The sequence below is a fragment of the Ceratotherium simum genome, chromosome 19, assembly GCF_057802395.1.
Source record: "Ceratotherium simum simum isolate JZ-2026a chromosome 19, ASM5780239v1, whole genome shotgun sequence".
Taxonomy (NCBI): domain Eukaryota; kingdom Metazoa; phylum Chordata; class Mammalia; order Perissodactyla; family Rhinocerotidae; genus Ceratotherium; species Ceratotherium simum.
The window spans coordinates 36,863,786-36,875,474 of record NC_141918.1 but is presented as its reverse complement, the minus strand read 5'-3'; positions in this window follow the sequence as shown (position 1 = coordinate 36,875,474).

Below are 11,689 nucleotides of genomic sequence, written 5' to 3'. Positions count from 1 at the left end.
ACACCTAACAGGATGTCTAACATCAAAAAGACAAGAGATAAGAAGTGTTGGAGAAGATGTGGAGAAAAGAGAATCTTTGTACGCTGTTGGTGGGAATGTAAATTAGTACAGCCGTTATGAACAATACTATGGAGTGTCCTCAAAAAATTAAAAATAGAATTGCCATATAATCCAACAATCCCACTTCTGGGTATATATCTGAAATCACTATCTTAAAGAGATGTCTGCCCTCCTATGTTCACTGCAGCATTATTCACAATAGCCAAGTTACAGAAACAACCTAAGTGTCCATATATATATATGTATATATATATGGACATTGTGTGTATATATATATATGTATATATACAATGGAATATTATTCAGCCATACCAAAGAAGGTAACCCTGGTATTTGCAACAACATGGATGAAACCGGAGGACATTATGCTAAGGGAAATAAGCCAGACAGAGAAAGACAAATACTGTATGATATTCACTTATATGTGGAATCTAAAAAAGAAAATGTTTAATTCATAGAAGCAGAGAGTAGAATGGTGGTTGCTAGGGGTTAGGGGGTGGGGAAAATGAGGAGATATTGATAAAAGGATACAAACTCTCAGTTATGAGATGAATTACTTCTGAGAATCTAATGTGGAACACAATGACTATAGTTGATAACTCACCGTACACACACAAAACATAACTACGTGAGGTGATGGATGGGTTAGTGAACTTGACTGTGGTAAATATTTCACACAGTGTATGTATATGAAATCATCACATTGCACATTTTAAATATATACAATTTTATTTGTCAATTATACCTCAATAAAGCTGGAAAAATTAAACAAGGATGTATAATTAAGGAATTTGTAAGAAAAAAAAGAGTCACGATTTAATAAATAATATATATATGATAAGGCCTTTAAGGCTAAAATAGGGAATGAACAGACTGACTAATGAAACAGAAGAAAAATTTCAGAAATAGATCAAAGTCATTTTCATAATTATGAAAAATTGACAAAGAAAATAAATGAGGTTAAGTTAATCTTTTAAATTACTGGATTGGGACAAACAGATTTCCACTTAGAAAAAAAAATAGAATTGGACCCATATATTATATTGTATAAGAAGATAAGTTTCAAATGGATCAGATATATAAATATTGGAAAGTGAAGTTATACAAGTACTAGAAGGAAGCGTGAGTTTGAAATATTTATGCCTGGCTGTAATAAAAACTTCCTAATTATGACTCAAAATTGATCAGACAGAAATAATAAAAAGAGAACAATATATTGGATTAAATAAACATAAAAAATTGAATAGAAGAGATGTCAAAAGACAAATGGGAAACTAGGAATTTGCAATTTATATCATAAAGAATTAATACCTTTAAAATGTAAAAAGCCTCTAAAATGAGAAGAAAATATAACTCAGCAACTTAATATAAAATTTGTGACAGGAAAATTTACAGAAAATAATACACAAATATCCATTAAACACATGAAAGAATTTAAATTCACTCATAAAAAGAGAAAAATAAATGAAACACCATTGAGATACCATTTCTTACCACCCAGACTGGAAAAAACAAAAGTGTCACAATATACCATGTTGGTGAGTATGTAGTGAAATAGTCACTCTCATTATTGCTAACAAGAAGGAAAAGTGTCACAACTCCTAGAGAGGAGATTTTGGCAATATTTAGCAAAGTGATATCAAACTTTGGACCACACAATTCCAATTCTAGGAATCTATCCTAAAGGTAGATTGGCAAACCACAAAATAGCTTATATATAATATTATTTGTTGAAATTATTTGTAATAGCAAAAGGTTAGAAATAAAACATATGTCCATTGGTAGGGGATGGGTTAAATAAATAATAGTACATAACACGATGAACTATGAAGCTGCAAAAAAGAATTAGGAAGATCTCTGCCCACCAACATGGAGTGATGTCCAGCACATATGTGAACAGCAGTGTATACAGTGTGGTATGTTTAGTGTGAAAAATGGAGGGAGGATTAAAATATATACACATATTTGCTTAAATTTGCAAAAGAAAAAAGAAAACAAAAAGCTAATGAAAAGGATTATCCATAGGAGAAGAGAGGGAATAGAGTGGAAAGTGAGAGGGTTAAGACAGATTAGGAATGTTTCTAATTTATAGTGTATCTCTGAAATCATGTGAATGTTTTACATAATAAAACAACAAAACCAAATAAAAATTTAAAAATCTCTGAAAATTCAAAACAAGGCCAAAAAAAATCTAAATTATTATCAGTTTAGTGACATAACTACTCAGAGAAAAGAGTTATTGCTGCTAAATTTAGAAAACAGTGTTTTGACTATAAATAATAGCAGGGTTTTACTCTAAAGATAAAATCAGCTACAAAGAAAACTTAGCTGCACGCAATAGCCTTATTATTACCAATAATATTAGTATAGTTATTTAGACACAATTACATGTGTATTGTCAGAGAAACTTAAAAAGTCGATGTTTTCAGGAGCAAAGATTTTCAACATAAGGGAAAAAGTATTGAGTAAAAACCCTCTAATCTTAAGACTAAATTTGAAATATCAGTATGAGCATTATTACTCTATTTATAACACTTATTTCCCACCTCTGTCCATTGAAAAAAATATGCTAACAACAATGAACTAACATCTGCTCCTAACACTCAGACTGTGATTTCTAAATACTATTCTGTACCTTAAAAATAAATAAATAAAAGAGTCCCTTGAATTAATGGTTGTTTATAAATATGGATCAAGAAAGATATAAGATGAGCCTAGAACGTAAGCTGAAAAAGAAGATGCCATACAGGCTAATAAGGTGTGTCAAAAGAACATGTGGATAAACTTGAAGTACTGTAGCCAACACAGGGCAATTTGAACAACAAAAAGAATAACAACTATATTTGATTAAAACAGTAAACATTAAAAAACACATGAATTCATAATGATACAGGGGAAAGGAGAAATAAAACTTCTTGGATGCCATTGGAAATTGCCAGAGGACCGACTCAGTACAATAAATATCAATAATTCCAGGAAAAAAATCCAGCATCCATTTTGATATCCAATATGAAACTGTATTGGTAACCAAATAGCTTGAATGGATTAGAGAAAGTTCTTCTATACATAATTATTCTATCCAATAAATGCAGAGGGAATTATAAAACTGGAAAATCACAGTTTTCACCCCTAATGAAAAAATTGATCCAGGCAAGGTCATCAATGGATAATAAAACCATTAGTTGAAAGGTTGATTGGGAACTTGAACTTGACACAGTCTTGCTGTCTCCTCCTGAACTCATTAACCAATAATAGCATCACTACGCATCACTAACGCGCTGTGAGAAAACAAGACATTCTGTGCCTTCTGATAGAATAGAATATCAAATAAGAGGCAAGTCCTGTCCACTGCTATTGTACCAACAAAACAAAACAAAAAGCCTATGAATCAAATCAGACTCACAGGAAATTCAGGGAGTAAAGGGACAAGTAAATGACCTATCAAGGGAGCAACCAGTCAAATACAATGTGGGATATTCACTGGACATCTAATTAAGTTTCTAAAAGAAGAATGTTGCATACAAAAATTACAACAGGTATGCAAAACAGAAAAAAGAAGAACTTCTAGATTGATAGACACTTAAAATACTAAAATGAGCATAAGAATCGAAAGTAGTGAGTGTAACTTGTCTAGATACAAGTTTGAATGAATTGACTACACGAGGACAATTTTTGTCAATTGGGGTAATTTGAAAGTAGGGAAGGTATTAGACAATATTAAGGCACCTCATTAATTCTGTTAAGCGTGATAATGCTACCGAATTATTTAAGAAAAATTCTCTGTGTTTTTGAGATGCATAGTGAAGTTTTTATGGGTGAATTGACATGGTGCATGCATTTTGCTTTGAAATACTCCAGTAAAACAATTTTGAAAATATTTTTATAAATATGAGTGAAGAATAGATAAAGTAAGAATGGAAAATTACTCCTTTCCTCTAACTTCAAATACTGTCAACGTTTTGCTATACTTATTTTAGCTATTACCCACCCCCATTTTTTAAAAATAACATTATGAAAAATTTAAAACACACAAAAACAGTTACAACTAATATTCTAATCATGCTTTTGTATATGTTTAGATATTTTCTTAATTTTATTTGCTTTATAGGCATTCGATAAAACGATCTAGATAATTTTAAGATCATTTTGAAGTATTTAATTATTTATGATCATCTTCTAAATGTATTAGCATAGATAAGCAAAGCAGTTCCAGAAATATCTTTCTATCACGTGTGCTTACTAGGCTGAGGAAACCAAGGAAGGCCTCTCAATCACCTTTTCATGAATCATTTATAATGAGACCATCTGAAACATTTGAAATAAAATGTGGAGAACAAATCGCTGTGGGCAAAGTAGTGTGTTGTGAAGAGGGTATTGTCCAGCACTAAATCGCCATGATTTTATTATGCTTGTAGAAGCTTAGAAAATGTGTCCTGTGTCCTGACATCACTACTTTGAAATGCCAGGTTTGCCTCTCAGCATGCAGACTCATGGAAACACAGTCTAGGATGCGCTAATGTCTCCTGAAAATGTGTACCTTGCTGAAGCACCAAATGACCAGAGTGGTTCATTAATCATGTTCAAGTTTTATGAATTAGAAAAACCCTCTCTTCCCTCTTTCTTCCTTATCAAATATATATCTTTGGGCTGTCACCACATTAAATTGGTGAAATTTCATAATTTAATGTTTAAAGATAACAAAATGATGTTAATTATGGATCGCCTTGGGGCATTTCAGTTTGCAAATTAACAGTTTAACATTTTGACATCACTTAGGCAACATATCTGGAGGGCTACTTTGTTTATGTAATTATTACACCATCAGGCTGTTTCAGCTCTTGGATCATATGGAGATATCCAGGATTGTTTAAACATGGTATCCACAAAACAGATAATTCAACACGAGAGAGAGCTAAAAGAATTCCAAGTATGATAGTGAAGGGAGTTCCAGTATAGCTGACTGAGTAGTCAATCAAATGCAGATGTTCTCAAAAGGATGTTTTCTGCCAAGTTTATACATTCTGATAATTTGAAGAAATGAGAATTTTCCTTTTGAATTATTGATATCATCCTTAAATTTTTGCAAATTATATGATAGTTTGCATTATTTAATGCCTATATAGTGCTTACTAAATATCTGGCATTGTTTTAAGCATTTTACATACATTGATTCATTTGAATTCATATTAATTCTCTGACACAGATATTTTTCACCCCAAGAACTTAGATTGCTGCTTAGTGGCAGAGCCAAGATTCAAATTCAGGAAGTCTGTCTCCTGATTCTGTGCTCTGAACCACTATCTGCCTCTCATCCAGTAACATATTGGACTAAAAATTTCCTTATTATGAGAATGTAGTCAAAAGATTTTTTCTTTCTATTTTGGACTGCCTAAGGATCTGAGAGTTAAGATTGTGCCTTTTTCTACTTTACCTTTATAAAAATGTAAAAATTGGGACCTATTGTTGAGTTTTAACAGAAATATTATATTATATATATTTTGCCATCAATGTTAAAGAGAGAGGGAAATTAGTAAGTGCAGCCAATCTCCAGGGGTGGTTTTTTTTTTTTTTTTTTTTTTTAAAGATTTTATTTATTCATTTTTTTCCCCCCAAAGTCCCAGTAGATAGTTGTATGTCATAGGTTCACATCCCTCCAGTTGCTGTACGTGGGACTCAGCCTCGGGTTGGACGGAGAAGTGGTGCCTTCGGGTGCGCCCGGGATCCGAACCCGGGCCGCCAGCATCAGAGCGCGCGCACTTAACCGCCAAGCCACGGAGCCGGCCCTCCAGGGGTGGTTTTATAAGACACCAGGATATTTTACTGCTTCCTACCCAACATTACATTTCAATTTTCAGCATTTAACAGTCTCTATTATAGATGAAATAGTGCTTAGAACAAAGATATTCTATACTTTGCTGTTCAGATTCAAGGTAGGTTTGCTTTATACTGGAGTCCACAAAGGGCAGTGTTACAATGGAGTCCTGGTATAATAAATGTCTATATCTGTAGCTCAGATATAGTTGGGAGAGCACTTTGTCTATTAGGGAAACCTAACCACAAGTTTGCATCTGTCACTCATTGGCTCCGTCAGCTGAGAGCCAATACCACTTCTTTGATTTGTACTCCATGGTTAACCAACATTTCTGTGCACCTATGGAGTATAAATAGGGGTAATAATAATACTCCCTTCAAGGGTTTCTTTGTGGTTTTGATGAGGCTCAACACACATTGATAGGTTTTGAAGTATTCAACAAAGCACAAGAATAAGTGCATACTATTTTTTTCTGGGCCAAAAAGGCTGAGAAATAATGTAGCAGACAGAAAACTAATGATTATTCTTGTCCTAGAGAAATTCACACCCTGATAAAGAAGACAAACAAAACACAATTGCAAAACAATATGAAAATTGCTAAAATAAAGATAAGCGCAAACATCTATGAGAGCACAGAGACAAGAATCCCTGACTGTATTTCCGCAGTCTACTGATATTCCCACTCTCCTAGACAATTGTCATCACCTTCGCTCCTCGAATTCACAATATCTGTTAACCCATCGTCTCTGTCAGACGATGAGCTTGCTTTTTCATTGACTCGAAGACAAAGATAATGCCCAAGGCCACCATCACCTTATCAAGTCATCTGCCAGCATCTGCATCCGTGCGCTGCATCTGTGCGCTCTGCCATGCTGTTCACTTTCATAGGTGAACTACTCATGCCAATATCTAAAGCCTGTCCTCTACGTGGGCGCTAGATTCCATTCCTTCTCACGTCAAAGAGGACATTGTCCCAGTAGCCACCCTCCCTCTTTTTTCTACATTACTGTTTTCCCCTGTCTGCCCAGTGATTCTTAGAAGTATTGTTATGTTATTTCTCCACTTCTCCTCCCCAAAACAAAACCTTTCCTTGAAGCCACCCTACCAGTCAGCTACTGCCTATTTCTTCCCTCTTTGTAGCAACAGTCCTTGAAAGAGTTAACCACATTTACTCTCTCTGATTCCTCTCCCCACATTGTCTCTTCAACAAGCTCCAAGCAGGCTACAGTCTCCAATCACTCCCCTGAAACTGTACTCATCACTAGTGATTTCCACTTTGCTAAATCCCATGGACAAGTATCAATTCTCCTCTTGCTTGATCTGTCCACAGCATTTGACCCAACATGTCCCTCCTTCTTAAAAAAAACCTTCTACATTTGGCTGCCAGCTTGTTTATTACACACTCTCATTATTGTCTCCTTCTCATTTCTCTTGGCCATGCCTCTTCATCTCTCTTGCATCTTAATTTTGGAGCTCTCTGCCCTTTGCCTAGGGCTTGGTTCTTGTTTCTTTTCAATTCTCTATCCAAACTCATATCCACACCCTTATCATCTCGTCTCAACCCATGGTTATGCATACCACCTGCATGTCACCACTCCCACATCTGTATGTCCACTCAGGACCTCTTACTTGACCTCTAGGCCCAGAGACACATTATTTTAAAGCTAATGTAGTTTAAGTTTTGGGCTCCTCCCTCACATGAATCCTTTTCAGGTTCTGGGTGGAGGCCCAACAATGTGATCATATGGGGCAACACTTTTTGTAAAATGTACAGAAGACTTTATGTAATGGCAACTTGTTATGATGCTCAGTCTCTCTGTCATTACCTCTCCTCCCGTCTTTAGGCATTGAAACAACCATGGGCATTCTGTGGATATAGGCAATAGGATGTTAAACTGGTAGTGGATTTCTAGTCATAACGAAGAATGATTTTATGTGAGTAGGGCAGTACTGTAAATAGTGAGTATGTTTGTGTTTGAGGGTGTAGAAGGAAATAGGAGGAAAGAAGGAAATGTGGGCATCATATATTCACAAGAAATAAGCTGAAAAGACAGTTTCAGTAACATATTATGAAAGGATTTTTCTCTCAGTTAAGGCAAATGGAAAACAACAGACTAAAAATGTTTCAGAAAATTTAGTAGTTTGCTGCACACTGGGCATTTGTAACAGTGCTATATGAACAGAGGGGCCTTTGTATTTCACATGCAACCATTCTTCTGTGACAGGTGGATACCTGGGAACACAGAAAATTTGATAGAATTCAAAAGACGTGTTTCACATACAAATGATCAGTAGATAATAAGAAGATACAGTTCATTCAACATATTCATTGATATATTTATGAATTCATCCAATCTTTAAATGACTATTAATTGAATGTCTATTAATTGAATGTTCAAAGAACCATGTGAAGGAGTGTCCACATATGTCTCTCAAGGAGTCTTCTCAAGGAGTTTATAATCTAGTTAAGACAACAAAATATAGACATGTGAATAGTACCAGGTAATATATGAGACTAATTAGATCACAAGTGTAGGCACGGATATAACAATAAAGCAAAGAGCCTCTGGGATAAAGTGAGTAGAATTGCGTTGCTTAAAGTGGAGAGCGGAGGACAAAGCATAGTGGAAAACTTTATTAACCATTCAGATAATGCAAGAGCACACAAGGACTTGGCAAAAAGGTTAAAGGAATTTTTATTTTTTTTCTTGAAGTAATAAACCTTCCTTAATAGTTATGTGGAAAGATACTTTTTCTTTCATTAAAATAAAAATATTTTCAAAAGTTAGATAACAAAAAAAATTATCTGCCTAAAATAAGTTTCTTGCTTCTGGGAGCAGTTTGTTTTACACACCAGAAATATGAAGAATATTAGTATATCTGTTTTAAGAATAAACAAATGTGGTAATTAAAAGCCACATGCTGTGAAGAGAGGTTTTTTAATTTCTTGATTTTCTATAAGAACAGAAAAAGATATAAAAATGTTCCCAAGACGATAAGTCTTCCATTGGGAAGAGAGAGAGGGAGATTCATTAGATTGTTTCTTCTATGAAAAATTGAGAGAGCAGAAGTTGAGTTGTTATCGAATTTTTTCACTAAATTTGACTGTTGCTCATCTCTCTGTCCTGGAGCTGGGTAAAGAATTACAGATCAGATGAAATCCTCATAGTCTTTGTTAATAGAGGTCCAGAAATTATTCAAATAAAAATTCAAATAAACAATGAAATTTTATTTCAGTGTTTTGTGGAAGATTACTCCATCAAAGTGTGTCAGGTTGAAACTAAAGGCAAGGATAGCAGTCTCTTTTGACAAAATTCATGGGAAAAATAATAAGAACCTGAGATAAAGAATTGATTGCTTGAATAAAAATATTTAACTTTTATTAACACCTTATTATATGCAAGGATAGTCTAAGTGAATTTTTTTTTTTTTTTTTTTTTTTGTGAGGGAGATCAGCCCTGAGCTAACATCCGTGCTAATCCTCCTGTTTTTTGCTGAGGAAGACCGGCTCTGAGCTAACATCTATTGCCAATCCTCCTCCTTTTTTTTTTTTCCCCAAAGCCCCAGTAGATAGCTGTATGTCATAGCTGCACATCCTTCTAGTTGCTGTATGTGGGACGCGGCCTCAGCATGGCCAGAGAAGTGGTGCGTCGCTGCGCACCCGGGATCAGAACCCGGGCCGCCAGTAGCGGAGCACGCGCACTTAACCGCTAAGCCACGGGGCCGGCCCTAAGTGAATTATAAATAATTTGGTGAAGGTTGAACACTTTAGCAGAGCTGAGATTTGAACCCCAACAGTCTGGTTCCAGAGCATGCACTGTTAACCATTGAACTGAACTGCCTCTAAACATAGAATGGATTGAAAGTTTGTTTCTTTAAGAAGTATTATTACCTTTTAAAAATTATTACCTGCTGAGACAAATAAACAAAATTTTATTATTAGAAACTTAAACTGAAATATTCTAATGAAGTGGCACAATTATTGCCTCAAGAGCCTGAGAGACGTTTGTTTGGATTCTGGCTCTACTACATATTTTATAGCTCAGCAAACTTGTCCAAACTATTTAATTTTTTAATTTCTCTGATTCCCAGTCGTATCATCTGTAAAACTGGAATAATAATACCTATTTTGTAGAGATTAGTTATATGTGTGTGTATACGTAAAATATTAGCTCATGGTGCACATTTATATGGCAGGTGATGCTGCTGCTGACTCGTGATTTTAAGCCTGGGTAGCAGGATAAATTATGGTATTATTGTGGAATATACAAAATTAGGAAAGGAAATGTATTTGAGAAGAAGTTATTGAGACTTACACAGATATAATCAGATATGATAAATTATTTATTATTTCGTTTGCTTTAATTGTGAACAAATCCCTCCGTGTATGTAAGAAAAAGGAAAGAAAATGAAGAAACAGGAAGAGAAATTAATCTGAGTAGAACCCAAATAAACATTTTAAAGCTACTCCAAATCCCTCTTATAATTAAAAAGCTGGGGCCTGGGGAGGGTCGGAGGTATTGTAAGATCACTTTTGTTGACATTGGGAGAGGTGAAAAGCATAAATCTTAAAAGTAGAAACAAGAAAGAACATTCTTTGTGAAACAGAAAATACTCAATTCCTCTTTACTCTTAGGGGTGGGTGAACTCTTGAGCCCAGCTTATCTCTCATCCCATAGATTATTTGTTAGAGTGAATGACACGTCAAACCATGTAACCATTTTTCATGCATTCGCATTTATTGTACCAACAGATGTTAAAAACACTCTGTGGAGGCTGGCCCAGTGGTGCAAGTGGTTAAGTATGTGGCGGCGTCCCATATAAAGTGGAGGAAGATGGACATGGATGTTAGCCCAGGGCCAGTCTTCCTCAGCAAAAAAAAAAAAAAAAAATAGAGGAGGATTGGCAGATGTTAGCACAGGGCTGATCTCACCAAAAGAAAAAACAAAAAAAGCTCTGTGGATGACTAAAAAAGAAGAAGGATAAAAAGAGTCATCAGTGAACATACTAATAATAAAAGATTTAATTTATGAAGGAAGATAGGAGGGAGAATAAGGAATACCACTCCTGGAACAATTCCCTTGGAAAACAGGAAGTAGTAACTTTAAAAAAAAATGAGGGGCCGGCCCCGTGGCTTAGTGGTTAAGTGCGCGTGCTCTGCTACTGGCAGCCAGGGTTCGGATCCTGGGCGCGAACTGATGCACCGCTTGTCTGGCCATGCTGAGGCGGCGTCCCACATACAGCAACTAGAAGAATGTGCAGCTATGACATACAACTATCTACCAGGGCTTTGGGGAGAAAAAGGAGGAGGATTGGAAATAGATGTTAGCTCAGAGCTGGTCTTCCTCAGCAAAAAGAGGAAGATTAGCATGGATGTTAGCTCAGGGCTGATCTTCCTCACAAAAAAAAAAAAAAAAATGATAAGGAAGACCATGCTGTGAGATAGGAAAGCAGAAAAGAATTGTTATCTTGTCAACACCAGGGATATGAGTGGAAATCCTGGTGGGGGAAGGAATATTCCAGAGTGGAAGGGATAAGAATTAAATATAGACTTCCCTGAAGATATCTTGTTTTTTAGATTTGACTTCGAAAACATGGAAATTTTTATATAATTAGGAAACAACATCAAAGCAAAATGAGGTAAAGAAAGTAACAACTAACAAACTGTCAGCAAAATGAAGCAAATAAATCTAACTCTGTGTGACATGAGTGGCTTAAATATCTAGAGAAACTTTAAATAGAAAGTAAAAATTAGGAAATGACCTGTACTTCCCTCTGAGATTTATATTTTAACGTCAAACAAACTGCAAAATAATC